This window comes from Aquarana catesbeiana, linkage group LG08 (assembly GCF_042186555.1).
Source record: "Aquarana catesbeiana isolate 2022-GZ linkage group LG08, ASM4218655v1, whole genome shotgun sequence".
NCBI lineage: Eukaryota > Metazoa > Chordata > Amphibia > Anura > Ranidae > Aquarana > Aquarana catesbeiana.
In genome coordinates, this window is record NC_133331.1 from 197,493,408 (window position 1) to 197,509,384 (window position 15,977).

The 15,977-nt window shown below is 42.9% G+C and overlaps 1 protein-coding gene and 1 long non-coding RNA gene across 2 annotated transcripts in view; both read left to right on the top strand.

The window, feature by feature from the left end:
* The window catches only part of LRMDA (leucine rich melanocyte differentiation associated), a 1,415,555-nt gene that overhangs the window by 151,567 nt on the left and 1,248,011 nt on the right, over positions 1–15,977 (top strand). The gene's annotated exons all lie outside the window — the stretch shown is intronic.
* On the top strand, positions 7,298–9,059 carry LOC141106219 (uncharacterized). Its single transcript, XR_012235698.1, has 3 exons — positions 7,298–7,812; positions 7,916–8,060; positions 8,195–9,059. It is a non-coding gene; the product is annotated as an uncharacterized lncRNA (long non-coding RNA).

A 15,977-nucleotide genomic window follows, 5' to 3' on the forward strand; every position in this document is an offset into this window, starting at 1 on the left:
GGATTGTAAAGCAGTTCTTTCCTAGGTCTCATAATTGCCCGATTGTAGGCCTTTTTAAGGCAAGATTTAGAGTAGCCCCGAAGTAATAGTCTCTCTCTCAGGAGATCTGCCTCTCTTTTGAAAATTGTGTCGTCTGTGCAATTTCTCCGTGTCCTCAAATACTGACTGAAAGGGATGGATGCGATTAAGGGTGATGGATGAAAGCTGCTGGCATGTAATATAGTATTGCCCGCTGTTGGCTTCCTATATAAACTGCTGCTAATACGCCCCCTGTCGTCTTTGTAGATAATTACATCTAAGAAGGTTATGGAAGAGTTGTCAAAAGTCATTGTAAAGCTCAAGTTAAAATTGTTTTTGTTTAGGCATTCTAGGAAAGGTTTGAGTAGATCCTGTGGGCCATCCCAGACAAGAAGGACATCATCGATGAATCTGAGCCATAGGCTCACATTCATCATGAAGGGGGCCATATCATCGGATTGGTTGATCATGCGCTCCCACTCCCCCAGGTACAGGTTGGCATACGATGGGGCACAGGAAGTCCCCATCGCTACCCCCCTGCACCTGGAGGAAGTGGGAGCCATTGAAAGTGAAGTGATTGTGCCGTAGGATATAGTCCAATGAGTCCAACAAAAAATCGCCCATTTTAGGATTGAATCTATTGTCTTGTAAGATAGCCTGTCTGATACAGCTTAGACCCTTAGTGTGGGGAATTGAGCTGTATAAGGCCTCCACGTCGATTGCCACCAAGGTCGACGTGGGGGGGATGGCCATTCCGTCCAAGATCTGGAGTAAGTGGGGGGTATCACGAAGATAGCTGGGAAGGTTGGTCACAAAAGGGCGGAGATGCCCATCGATGAAGGAACTGAGGTTCTCTGTTATTGAGCCATTCCCCGACACTATGGGTCTTCCTGTAGGTCTTTTAACACATTTATGCAGTTTCGGTAGGGCATAAAAGGTAGGGATCTTGGGTTGTTTAGTTCTAATAAATTCCCATTCTGATTTGCTAATCACCTGTTGTTCAAAGGCTAGATCTACTAGGGAATAAAATTCCTGTTTGAACTTGGTAATCTTATTGGCTGCGATCTTACAATACCATTTTTTGTTTTCAAGAATTTTCATGCACATCTCCACATATTGTGTATTATCCATGATTACAATGTTGCCCCCCTTGTCGGAGGGCTTTATTGTTATGTGTGGATGATCACGTAGTTTTTTGAGGGCAGCCCTTTCATCGTTAGATAGATTGTCGCTTTCCTTGGTATTGGTTCTAATCCTACAGATTTCCTTTCCTACCAATTTAACAAACGCTAGGACGTTGGAATTGGTATTCAAGGAGGGAAATTTATCGGATTTCTTCTTAAATTTTGGTATGGGGGGAGGTTCCGTATGGTCGAAACGACCTAACAGGTGTTCTAGGTCGATCTGGTCGATCAAATCAGGAGATTCGTTCTCCTCCAGTAGACTGACCAAAGTGTCTAGGGCCTTCAATTCCTGTGACTCAAAGTTAGGTTGAGCCGGGATTGACTTAGAGTACATCTGTTTAAGGATCAATTTGCGTGCAAACAATTGGAGATCTTTTATGGCTTCAAATTTGTTGATGTTATGATTGGGACAAAAACTCAGTCCCCGTGAGAGGACTTGCAGTTCAACATAAGAAAGTTCATATGTGGATAAATTTACCACATTTAGGACATTTAAACCTTGGTCAGACATCTTTAAGGCCCTATCATCTCCATTCCCATGTCATAGTGGGCCGGTATTGTTACCGCCCGTTGCTCCACCGCGCTCATGTGTTGTGCTTGGCTGTGTTGCAGTGGTGCCTGTGGTCGTCAATTTAGGGAAGAGGGAGGTGATCTCTTGTTGGGAGGTTGAGGGTACTGTGTGTCTCGTTATTGAATTTTTTTTGGGTTCCCGCAGTGCCCTGATGTTGGGAGGGGGTATCATGGGTTTCCGTAATGCGTCTTTTAGGATATTTCCCGTTGGACCCACTTCCATTTGAGCCGCGTTTAGATTTTTGTGATCTATAAGGTCTATTTTGTCCTCCCACAGAGTGTGAGGATATTGAGGAGGCATCTGATAAATCAGACTCGTTAAAGCGTGGTTTGGTTTTAAAGTTAGACTTGGGTCTTGTTTGATTAGTTTTCCAATTGTAAGCTTTGTGTTCGGAGAAAGCTGTGCGGTCTCGTAGGAATTTGTTTTCCTTTTTTATCAGTATATTTCTGTTAAACTGTTCTAGATGTGCGTTTAGGTCATTGTCAAGTTGGATGAAGGAGGTATGAGTTTTGAAAGGTGTCAGAAGAGCATAGAGGGATTCCAGCTCCTTGTCCGTTTGTTTAATAATCCCTCTATATTCCTCTATAAGGAGTACCATCATTTCCTGTGAGCAAGCTGATAATTTGCTTTCCCAGGCTTGTTTGAAGGACGGGTCCACATGTTCCATTGTGGGGAAGATCTGGATCCGCAAACCAAACGGATTAATATTGTTCCTTATGTACAGTTGAAAAAAATGTATGTGCCAATGATTTGTCGATTTTTTTTCCAGGAGTCTTCTGAGATTTGTGAAAATCTGAGATAGCTCCGACTCTTTCTGTTCCTTTTCAGAGAAATTTTTGTATAGCCCAGACATGGTGTTGTCCCAATTTTTCCCAGCATAGTTGGTCATGGTGAAAATTAACAGGTAAGGATAAAGTAGTTAGTGAAGTGGAGCAGCGTCTAAGGGAGACTACCAGGCGAGGAGATGGGTATTTTCTACCCTAATTATATAGAAAGAAAGGGAGGTGTCATCCCAGTAGGCACTGTAAGTTTCTAAAGGTGGGCCCCCATCCCAATTTCTAGCCAAACACAAGCACCCCCTATCGGAGTGCAATACCTCTAACGGGACTTTATGGCGGGGTCACCTCTGGTAAAGTAGAAAATAGTAGGAAATTTTTAAATTTTGTATAAAAGTATTAAAGTTTATTCATTAAACATTTCTTAAAAAACATTACCATGACCTAACCGTATATACAGTAAAAATGGATGCGTATAATGGGAAGATACAATTGTAAAGGAAAATTGACCAATTGCAATGATACAGGTAAATAACCAATAATCATAGAAACCCAACGTTTCGAGGTATGTAAAAAAGTTGACCTCTTCTTCAGGGGTAACGATAATTAGTCAGAGTGGGTGTTTCATAATAATTAGGGTAGAAAATACCCATCTCCTCGCCTGGTAGTCTCCCTTAGACGCTGCTCCACTTCACTAACTACTTTATCCTTACCTGTTAATTTTCACCATGACCAACTATGCTGGGAAAAATTGGGACAACACCATGTCTGGGCTATACAAAAATTTCTCTGAAAAGGAACAGAAAGAGTCGGAGCTATCTCAGATTTTCACAAATCTCAGAAGACTCCTGGAAAAAAAATCGACAAATCATTGGCACATACATTTTTTTCAACTGTACATAAGGAACAATATTAATCCGTTTGGTTTGCGGATCCAGATCTTCCCCACAATGGAACATGTGGACCCGTCCTTCAAACAAGCCTGGGAAAGCAAATTATCAGCTTGCTCACAGGAAATGATGGTACTCCTTATAGAGGAATATAGAGGGATTATTAAACAAACGGACAAGGAGCTGGAATCCCTCTATGCTCTTCTGACACCTTTCAAAACTCATACCTCCTTCATCCAACTTGACAATGACCTAAACGCACATCTAGAACAGTTTAACAGAAATATACTGATAAAAAAGGAAAACAAATTCCTACGAGACCGCACAGCTTTCTCCGAACACAAAGCTTACAATTGGAAAACTAATCAAACAAGACCCAAGTCTAACTTTAAAACCAAACCACGCTTTAACGAGTCTGATTTATCAGATGCCTCCTCAATATCCTCACACTCTGTGGGAGGACAAAATAGACCTTATAGATCACAAAAATCTAAACGCGGCTCAAATGGAAGTGGGTCCAACGGGAAATATCCTAAAAGACGCATTACGGAAACCCATGATACCCCCTCCCAACATCAGGGCACTGCGGGAACCCAAAAAAATTCAATAACGAGACACACAGTACCCTCAACCTCCCAACAAGAGATCACCTCCCTCTTCCCTAAATTGACGACCACAGGCACCACTGCAACACAGCCAAGCACAACACATGAGCGCGGTGGAGCAACGGGCGGTAACAATACCGGCCCACTATGACATGGGAATGGAGATGATAGGGCCTTAAAGATGTCTGACCAAGGTTTAAATGTCCTAAATGTGGTAAATTTATCCACATATGAACTTTCTTATGTTGAACTGCAAGTCCTCTCACGGGGACTGAGTTTTTGTCCCAATCATAACATCAACAAATTTGAAGCCATAAAAGATCTCCAATTGTTTGCACGCAAATTGATCCTTAAACAGATGTACTCTAAGTCAATCCCGGCTCAACCTAACTTTGAGTCACAGGAATTGAAGGCCCTAGACACTTTGGTCAGTCTACTGGAGGAGAACGAATCTCCTGATTTGATCGACCAGATCGACCTAGAACACCTGTTAGGTCGTTTCGACCATACGGAACCTCCCCCCATACCAAAATTTAAGAAGAAATCCGATAAATTTCCCTCCTTGAATACCAATTCCAACGTCCTAGCGTTTGTTAAATTGGTAGGAAAGGAAATCTGTAGGATTAGAACCAATACCAAGGAAAGCGACAATCTATCTAACGATGAAAGGGCTGCCCTCAAAAAACTACGTGATCATCCACACATAACAATAAAGCCCTCCGACAAGGGGGGCAACATTGTAATCATGGATAATACACAATATGTGGAGATGTGCATGAAAATTCTTGAAAACAAAAAATGGTATTGTAAGATCGCAGCCAATAAGATTACCAAGTTCAAACAGGAATTTTATTCCCTAGTAGATCTAGCCTTTGAACAACAGGTGATTAGCAAATCAGAATGGGAATTTATTAGAACTAAACAACCCAAGATCCCTACCTTTTATGCCCTACCGAAACTGCATAAATGTGTTAAAAGACCTACAGGAAGACCCATAGTGTCGGGGAATGGCTCAATAACAGAGAACCTCAGTTCCTTCATCGATGGGCATCTCCGCCCTTTTGTGACCAACCTTCCCAGCTATCTTCGTGATACCCCCCACTTACTCCAGATCTTGGACGGAATGGCCATCCCCCCCACGTCGACCTTGGTGGCAATCGACGTGGAGGCCTTATACAGCTCAATTCCCCACACTAAGGGTCTAAGCTGTATCAGACAGGCTATCTTACAAGACAATAGATTCAATCCTAAAATGGGCGATTTTTTGTTGGACTCATTGGACTATATCCTACGGCACAATCACTTCACTTTCAATGGCTCCCACTTCCTCCAGGTGCAGGGGGTAGCGATGGGGACTTCCTGTGCCCCATCGTATGCCAACCTGTACCTGGGGGAGTGGGAGCGCATGATCAACCAATCCGATGATATGGCCCCCTTCATGATGAATGTGAGCCTATGGCTCAGATTCATCGATGATGTCCTTCTTGTCTGGGATGGCCCACAGGATCTACTCAAACCTTTCCTAGAATGCCTAAACAAAAACAATTTTAACTTGAGCTTTACAATGACTTTTGACAACTCTTCCATAACCTTCTTAGATGTAATTATCTACAAAGACGACAGGGGGCGTATTAGCAGCAGTTTATATAGGAAGCCAACAGCGGGCAATACTATATTACATGCCAGCAGCTTTCATCCATCACCCTTAATCGCATCCATCCCTTTCAGTCAGTATTTGAGGACACGGAGAAATTGCACAGACGACACAATTTTCAAAAGAGAGGCAGATCTCCTGAGAGAGAGACTATTACTTCGGGGCTACTCTAAATCTTGCCTTAAAAAGGCCTACAATCGGGCAATTATGAGACCTAGGAAAGAACTGCTTTACAATCCATCTTCTAAAAACACTAATAAAAAAAATCCAATCTCGATTATAACAAAATATTGTAACCAACATGAAATTTTTAAAAAAATTGCCAACAAATACTGGCATCTTCTCTCAATGGACCCCACTGTAGGCCCCTATGTGAGTAAACACCCTGTCTTCACATTCAAAAGAGCGAGATCTCTCAAGGATTACCTGGTGTCCAGTGAATATCATGATTCCGGACACCAGGATCCATGCAAATATCCTGGTACATTCACCTGTGGTGGGTGTAACTACTGCCGGTTTATGAACACCACGCGCAACATAACACTCCCAAATGGCGAACGCTACCGCCCTAAACACTATGCGAATTGCCAAACAGCTAATGTAGTGTACCTACTTCTATGTAACTGCTTCTGTTTTTACGTGGGCAAAACTATTCAGCCCTTCTGGCAACGTGCCTATCGACATATCTTATCCATGCAGGCTTGTAACCCAAGCCTCCCTTTGGGTAGACATGCGAGAGATCTACATGAAGGAATCACTCCAAAGATTTCCTTCCTGATCCTAGACAGAATACATCCTGGCATAAGAGGGGGTGACACTAATAAAACATTAATGCAGGCCGAACAAAGGTGGATTTTTCGCTTAAATGCGACCATGCCACCTGGCCTTAATGCTACTACTTCCTTCAGACCCTTCCTGGAGGGATTCTCCTCAGGAGGATCCGAATGGGAGTCCTTATAATAAAATCACCCCCTCAATCAAACTGATGCAGCCCTTTGTCCCACTTGGACCTTTGGTACCCCTCATTCAGAATATAGCAATCGGGTATCTATACGGGACTATCAATATACCCCAGGTTCTTGGGGATAGTCCTTAAAACCAACAGGACACATGAACCACTAGGACTGTATCTTTAATTTGAATATGCTTGTTCCTGTCTGGCCCTTGATGTAACACATTGTTCAATGTATGACACAATAACCTTGTTTTATGATTTTAGGACCTTTTTCTAATTCAGTGGGACTGCCCCTCTCGACTACACAGATAAACTCACCAAGTGTTGGTAATCCTCACAGCATGCACTTTCATTCTTTCTTCTCCTTTCCCTTTTCTCTTCGGTTCTTTTCTTCCTCTTTTTTCTTTTCCTCCTCTGCACACACCCTCCCTTTTCCCTTTTCTTTTCTCCTGCACTTACACCAGCTTTTCTCCCTTCTTTTCCTCTGAGTCCCAACTTGTTTCCTTCCTTTTTTCCCCTTTCCCTTTCCTTTGTTCTTTTCACTTACTGTCATCTCCATCTCTCCCTTCATTCCTTCCTTCATGCCTGCACTCTCTAACTGTCGGTCGTTTGCTCCTCCCCCTTCCTACTTTACAATTCATCACCCTCACTCTCCCCTTCAATTCTCCCAGGCTTGGGCTGTGTGTCAGCTCACTCAGCGCACCCGGGGGAGACTGAGATGCGCTCTCTTCTGAGCGCACCCGGCCTCCCCTCTCTCTGGCAGTCTGTGGCATGGGTTTCCATGACAGCGGGCACGCCAGCTTTGCGCTGCGGGACCTTTAGACGTATGGGGGATCTCTCCACGTCGCGCTGGCTCCGCCCCCCGCCGAGCGCTGCGCCTCGGCATTGGTCCATCTCCGCCCTGTTGTGGATGGTTCCACTCCAGGGAGTGCATCGTGGAGATGACGCTGTACGTCGCTCCGCCCGGGGGATGTCCTTTACAGACACGTCCTGGCCTCCCTTCTCTAGACCGCCCCCCACCCCTGGCTCAGCCAATCAGGCTACTGATTGGGCACCAACTCCCACTCCAGCACACACAGATTTAAACCTTGCTGACGCTGCACTCATCAGCTGTTTCCTATACCACACAGACGTGCCTGGAGGAAGCTAAGACAAGCAGGTAAACCTTAGGACTATTTTTGACTGGGATTCTTGCTAACCATGCAGAGGTCTGATTATTGATTTACTTACAACATTTCCCTGTTGTGCCTTTCAATCTGCAGACTTATGCGGGCCTATACCTAACCAGGGAACCTGCAGACCCCTCTGGACCTCGGCCCACTTTAATTTGAGGTTTATCAAAATATCTCCTTTTGGCTCAATACTGGAATCCGTGACCTGATTCCACTCACCTTTATATCTTTTTAGGTATGTGTCTGATATGTACAATTCTGGGTGGTCTGTATCTGCTTACCCCAATATTACCTCTACTTTGGAGATGAATATTGTACTTATACTAGTTTCTTCTCTGAGATCCTCATTGAAGTATATTTTTATTACAGCGGGCTATTACCCCCCACCTTCCATACTCCATCAAGCAGGCTGTTTTTCCAGCCCTCATAGGGGAAAAGGGGAGGACTGTGTCTGTTCCGCCTTTTGGGGGACATCCTTTGTGAAGCAACCTCAGCCCACCCTGGCTTTCACTCCTGCGGTTTACTTGGTCTTTTCTCTATCTGCTTCAACCTTGGTCTTGCGATTTCTGTGTGGCCGTGACGGACGGCAATTTGTTTAAGTCGCACTGGATGCTGGAAATGTCCTTAGGAAGTTTTACATAATTTTCAAGGGGTCAGTATGAATTTCTTGCTTATAGATGCCTAGAATTTACCAATGATGTTAACAACTGTTGAAATGTGAACTGAACCTTGTAATGCAAACCAAAATGCTTTCTACTGCCTCCTGTTATGAATATCTGAGAATTTCTTTCACTTATTTCTGTTCTGCTTTTTTGTTAACTTTTTAGATGAAACACCCACTCTGACTAATTATCGTTACCCCTGAAGAAGAGGTCAACTTTTTTACATACCTCGAAACGTTGGGTTTCTATGATTATTGGTTATTTACCTGTATCATTGCAATTGGTCAATTTTCCTTTACAATTGTATCTTCCCATTATACGCATCCATTTTTACTGTATATACGGTTAGGTCATGGTAATGTTTTTTAAGAAATGTTTAATGAATAAACTTTAATACTTTTATACAAAATTTAAAAATTTCCTACTATTTTCTACTTTACCAGAGGTGACCCCGCCATAAAGTCCCGTTAGAGGTATTGCACTCCGATAGGGGGTGCTTGTGTTTGGCTAGAAATTGGGATGGGGGCCCACCTTTAGAAACTTACAGTGCCTACTGGGATGACACCTCCCTTTCTTTCTCTTACAGTAAAGAACCCTCTACATCGTTTAAGGTTAAACCTCTTTTCTTCTAATTTTAATGAGTGGCCGCGAGTCTTGTTAAACTCTCTTCAGCAAAAAAGTTTTATCCCTATTGTGGGGTCACCAGTACGGTATTTGCATATTGAAATCATATCCCCTCTCAAGCGTCTCTTCTCCAGAGAGAATAAGTTCAGTGCTCGCAACCTTTTCTCATAATTAATATCCTCCAGACCCTTTATTAGCTTTGTTGCCCTTCTTTGTACTCGCTCCATTTCCAGTACATCCTTCCTGAGGACTGGTGCCCAGAACTGGACAGCATACTCCAGGTGCGGCCGGACCAGAGTCTTGTAGAGTGGGAGAATTATCGTTTTATCTCTCGAGTTGATCCCCTTTTTAATGCATGCCAATATTCTGTTTGCTTTGTTAGCAGCAGCTTGGTATTGCATGCCATTGCTGAGCCTCTCATCTACTAGGACCCCCAGGTCCTTTTCCATCCTTGATTCCCCCAGAGGTTCTCCCCCCAGTGTATAGATTGCATTCATATTTTTGCCACCCAAATGCATTATTTTACATTTTTCTACATTGAACCTCATTTGCCATGTAGTTGCCCACCCCATGGTAATACTTGATGGGTATTACCTCCTCTCTTGCTCCCTGCAAACTCTGCAAATTAAAAGCATATTAGCCCATTATGTGACACTTACCTGCAAACGAAGCCCGCACTGCCCCCTGTGCAGGCCGCGTCCATCTTGACACCTCTTCCTTCCGGAGCCACGGACTGCAGCTCTGTGACTGGCCGGAGCCAATCTGTGACTCATCGGCGCACTACAAGGGAAATATCTCCTAAACCGCACACGTTTAGGAGATATTTCCACTAGCTATAGGTAAGCCTTATTCTAGGCTTACCTATAGGTAAAAGTCACACAAAAGGGTTTACAATCACTTTAGTACCATACTGTACAGATAGGTCTATAGCATGTTGCATGTGTCCCTCAAGTACCTAGTCATTTGTTATGGTGCTGATAGCTACCATAATAGTTTTGATGGACTGGAAATGAACTGGATCCTTATGGTGTTTCTTCTAGTGTGATTACAAGCCCAGGTTGCGTCTGCTCTATTCACATTGTTTTCAATCAAGCCCTGATGAAAGTGGCGTTTTTGGACCCTTGAAACGTGTTGACTACTCTTTTTGGATTATCTCCCAAACTTTTATTGGAAAAAAGTTATATGTGAACCTTTTAATGGTGGATTGGCACTTCAGTTTACGTTTTTGTTACATTACACTACAAGCCAAGGACACAGTCAAAATCCTCTGTTGTGTAGAAGTCGCCTGACCGAGAACCAAATTACTTACATCAACATCAATACTTTAGGATAGCAATAACAATAGGATAACCTTGTGGGTCCAGCGCTATTTTTTCACCTTCCTCCAAATAAAGGTGTGGAGCTTCTCACATGATACACACATTTTTGGTGCTATATTGTGCACTAATCTACATGTATGAACACAAGCGATCACAAAACCAGAACGCTAACTGACTTCACTAGCAGTCGGGACACAATGCCGTACAGCCCGTATACCATCTTGTACTCATTAGAGACCAACATGTTCTCACTTGCATAATAAATTGAAAGTAAGTGGAAAAAAATGGCAAGTAGAGATAAATATACAAAGAGAAGGTGAACACTTAATCAGAAATATGTTTAGAGCAATCTGCATAAGCTGTACAAATGAGAAATTATGTACTGCTTTTGCTGCCCTCCTTCTTCTAAAAGTTGCCTGACTGCTACATAGGTTCATTGGCTTTGATACTTACACTGGACAAGTATTTGATAAGAAAAGTCAGAGTTAATCTAATCTGCATATATTTTTTACATAATTGGCAACTTCAAAAGTACTGAAGCTGTCAGAGAAGGGGCAGCCAGGCAAGCAATATTTACTTTCAATGATAAATACTTAGGGAGGCTTTATATTCTACAACCCATGATAAGACTTTATCCAGGAGTCATATTTACTAAATAAATTGACCAAAATATGTAAAAATAAAAATATTGGTGTGGTTAAAATAAACTGCGGTGAAAACTCTTTGTAGAGGGAAAGTACTGTTTGTTTCTGTATGTCAGTGAAGCAAGGCCCCAAAGGAAGGTAGGTTTTATTCCTTGCTTATGGTAGATAAAGTAATGGAGCTAAATTCTTCCAGGTTCATTCAGTCTGCTCTCTGTATCCTAAATCCCTCTGCAGTGGTTTCAGGCTCACATAAGAGAAAGGCAAGCCCTGGGACCATGAGAGGAGGCACATTTTTGCAGGACTTTTTCTGCTGGACAGCCACCAAAAATGGCAGAGCAGAGCACCAAGCAACAAAAAAAAAAAAAAAAAAAAACATTGGGTTAGACCCTGACTATAAGCAATTGTTTCCAGTATTCTTTCTCCAAAGTGTCCTTGCACCCAAAACTGATAATGTGGATCATAGTAAATGCTGGACAGTTAAACTACCTCATGGTTTCTTATATTTCTCAGGAAGTCTTTGTGGCAGAGTTAGTTCCCATATCCATATACTTGTTGTAACTGTTATTTGGTGGTCCTGTTCTCCTTGATGTACTTAATTTTATATTATGTATAATGCAACAGTAGTAGTGGAAACACCTTATGGTGGTTGGGAGTATCTGGCTGACAAACCTTCAGCCAGTGTTGCACAAAGTTCAGCAAACTCCACTTATAACCATAACACTATCCTTCTAAAACTGGCTATAGATGGGTAGAAGGAAAAAGAAATATGACAGCTTCCTCCATCCATACAGACAAGGTGGATGAAGGAATCCTGCCTGCTGGGACATTGTATTATGACAGCTGGACTTGCTGCTTTCAGAATGCACTGCTCAGCGGCTGCAGCAAGATCAACAAATATTTTCCAACATGTCCCTTCAAAAGAAGTTGATCTAATGATTGACTTCTTTTGAGCAGGGACAGCCCTACACTGACTGAAATGAAAGAATGAATTTCATCCATCTATGGCCAGCTTAGGAATTGGTTTGTTAACATGACTTGCTGCTATTTTTTTTTCCTCCTACTCTGTCTTTGAAGCAGTGATTGGTTACTATACATCTTCAAATAGAGTTGCTGTTTATTTTTATTTTTGATTAGATAATTGGGTGAACCATTTGAAATTAGGAGGTAGTCTGTATATCTCACTTAGTTGTGAACTTAACGTTAGCTATATTACCTGCTGGGTTTCTTTTCTCTTTAATGTTGTTATAGTGACAAGTAGAGTTATAAAGCTTGAAATTTGTACAAATCAGTTGTCAATCAATGCGACCTGTCAGTTTGTCAGCAACTTGTGTCCTGCTGTGCAGGGAAAAGGTGGTGAGTATACAGATGAAGTGGAAAGGAGATTTAGACAAGGGGCGACTACAAAGACAGGAAATTAATTCAAATGGCTCTGCAATAAGAAGCTCTGAGGTTTGTGCTGTTCCTGTAGTGTGGCCATTGATTTCTTCTCCTTGATGTTGAGCAGCCATGCAGCCAGAAATTACACATTACACTTAGTTGAAAGCTGCTGTTTATCACCAGCTAAATAGCCCCCCATCTGCACATAAAAAGCCAGGTGCTATTTTGCTGGTTGAATGTCGTCAACTAGGCATGTAAAAGGCATTCTTCACCATTTTTTCAGGTTTAACATATACTTGGAACATTGTTGAAGTGAACTTCTGTGAGAAGAAATATGGGCACAGCAATTGCTGACTTGTTTTTAAAGATGCGAGTTCTGGGGCTGTTGTCCAAAAACTGGCATCATTGCCTAAGCTGGCTATACACTGTAATGCTGCATACACACGAGCGGACTTTTCGACCAGACCGAGTTCGGCGGGCAATTGGACCGTGTATGGGCTTCATCAGACCTGCAGCGGACTTTTTCGGTCGAAAATCTGACGGACTTTAGATTTGGAGCATGTTTAAAATCTTTACGTCGGAACTCTGCCGGACCCAGTTCCTATCGAAAAATCCGCTCGTCTGTATGCTAGTCCGACGGAGGAAAACCGAAGCTAGGGCAACTATTGGCTACTGGCTATGAACTTCCTTATTTTAGTCCGGTCGTACGTCATCACGTACAAATCCTTCGGACTTTGGTGTGATCGTGTATAGGCAAGTCCGTTAGTTGGGAAAGTCCGGTCGAAAAGTCCGTCGGACCAGTCGGGTCGAAAAGTCCGCTCATGTGTACGCGGCATAAGATTTTGTAGGGCTGAACATGAGCAATCACTTAGCTCCCCCATTCACATAGATGGGGGAGTCTCTCCTGCTAGTTATTGCATTCTGACAGCCAACACTCGCTGGTGTCAGACTACCTGAACAATGACTACATCTGATTGGATGCAGCATCTCTTTGGCTAATTATTTTCACACAGCTCCTTCAATATTCAGATTAAAGGATGTTGAGCTGGAGGATGCTGACAGGGCCACCCATGGCTCAGTTCTTGATGATGGGAACACTCATACTTCTTTCTCATAGACTCACCTTGCCAGTTTAGGGAATTAATATTTTTGGTAGACACATACCTGAAGAGGTACAAGCTCCACTGTTGTGTGTTCTGCTTGTAGTAGGACAGTATAAACTTAAGTCGGCTATACACTAGTAGAATTTTATTATTTTTTGTTTTAATAATGTTCAATTTTCTAATTGTTAGTGGTATCAAATTCATGTTTGTTTTCAACCACAATGATGAAAAAATTGAAGAAGTAGGATGTAAATTTTTTCTCAAACAAATACATTTCTAACAGTGAATGTGATTTTTGTTCAGGAAATTACATTAATTCCAAAGTCAAATGTTAAAAGCAAACACAATTATTTTCGAATGATATTCATCCAGTCATCGAATGTAAAAAGAATATTCCTACATACAGTAGATGTCAGTGATGCCTGCAGTTCCTGCATCTCTTCTTATAATTCTTTTTATGATTCAAATGTTGGTTTCTTCTTGAAACTGCATATTCTTCCTTATTAGTATTAACAGTTTTTATCAAGAAAACATCAGTAATGTCTGCCAGATACTCAGAGTGTGTCCAGACTTAAGTGAATGCAGCTTTTCAAGGTCTGGGAATCTGCACTTTCTGCAGGTTTTATACATATACAGTACATACATAACCTAAAGCTGGTCATAGAATTTGGATTGTATACTCACAATCTTGATCTGACCATCTCGCAGTGTCTTTTGACCCAACTCCAGTCATAAACTGTAATGCTTGGGTTGAATAAGAGTTTGTTAGGCCTTGTTCAAACGTATGTTGCCTACTGAAGATCAGTTCACATTGGATGACTTTTAAGAGGGCATTTGACAGGCAGCGAGGAGGCATTACATCACCTCCTCACTGCCTGTTTTATCCCCTTAAACCCCACACTAGTGCCCCACATCCACATGCATTTCATGCAGTTGCAGAATGCCCTTTTTCAGTTGAATTGGTCATGCTCGGCGGGTGATACTGTCCGCCAAATGAAACAACGGGGATAATCTTTGCCGCACCATGATGCAAAGCATCATGGCTGTGGCATATGTACACCCCATCTGCTGCCTTTGCAGCTTAAAGGGGAGCAGTTTGGAGGGCCATAAAAATGTGGCTCAAGAGCAGGTTTTTGCAACCCCCAAAACGCAAGTGTAAACAAGGCCTTAAAGCTAATCAGGAGTAAGGCCCCTTTTACACTGGGGCGGTAGGGGGCGTCGGCGGTAAAACAGCGCTATTTTTAGCCCCCCCCGCTGGCGGCCGAAAAAGGGTTAAAACCCCTCGTATAGCGCGGCTACAGCCGTGGTATTGCCGCGGTATAGCCGCGCTGTCCCATTGATTTCAATGGGCAGGAGCGGTTTAGGAGCGGTGAATACACCGCTCCTCCACCGCTCCAAAGGTGCGGCTTGCAGGAGATTTTTTCTTCTCCTTCCAGCGCACCGCTTCAGTGTGAAAGCCCTCGGGCTTTCACACTGAACAAACAGCGGAGGCTGTTTAGGGGCGGTTTGCAGGCACTATTTTTAGCGCAATAACGCCTGCAAACCGCCCCAGTGTGAAAGGGGCCTAAGGCAGAAGGAAAAAATAGCAATTGGTTTTCTAAGTTCAAGTTGTCCAATCACATTCTCATCCCAGATTTGTTTGTATAATGTCTGCCAACATGATTCTATGGTTACCTTAAAAGAGAAGTTTAGGATTTCAAAAAAATAAACATGTATATTCACCTAGCTGAATGCAGCACCTGTCCCTCCACCGGCTCTGCACCGCTGATCACTCATTTCTTCCCTTTGGCTCTAAGCAGAAAGCCGTGACTGTCAGCGGCTTTCCACTCTGCTCAGCTGGCGCTCACTAGAATGCTGGGCTGTATAGGCGAGGGGCTGGCTCAGGCTCTCAGTGGATCGCTTTCACACTCTTGATTCTGGGCGGGGTCGGGATCTTTTCAGAGCTCTGTCACATCAGCCGACAGCGGGCTTCAACCTGCTGTCGGCTGAAAACAGATCACAGGAGTGCAGAACGAGCTGCACTCCTGTGACCCATAGAAGTATAGTCAAAAAAGCTTTGGTCATACTTCTTTAAGTTCGAGGTCTTGCACACATGTATGTCATGAAAGTCATTTGGTGTATTTTCAACCAGTGCTGTAATTGCTCACATGTGTGTGTAAATTGTTATTTGTGCTTTGGCTTTATTCAGACAGGTTCTTAGTTAAGTGTTGGCTTCACAGTACATCACATATAATTTCCACCAACATAATTCAGGAGTTATCTCTTTTCGGTAGCTCAACTGTACATCGTCTTGGGTGGTCACTTAAAGACACCCTGTCACCTTGGCCACTCAGGATGCAAAGTGACAATTAAATGCCTATCTCCCAACCACTTTATTCTCACCTCTCTAGTGCCTTCCCACAGCTTCTTTCCACAGCGTCTCA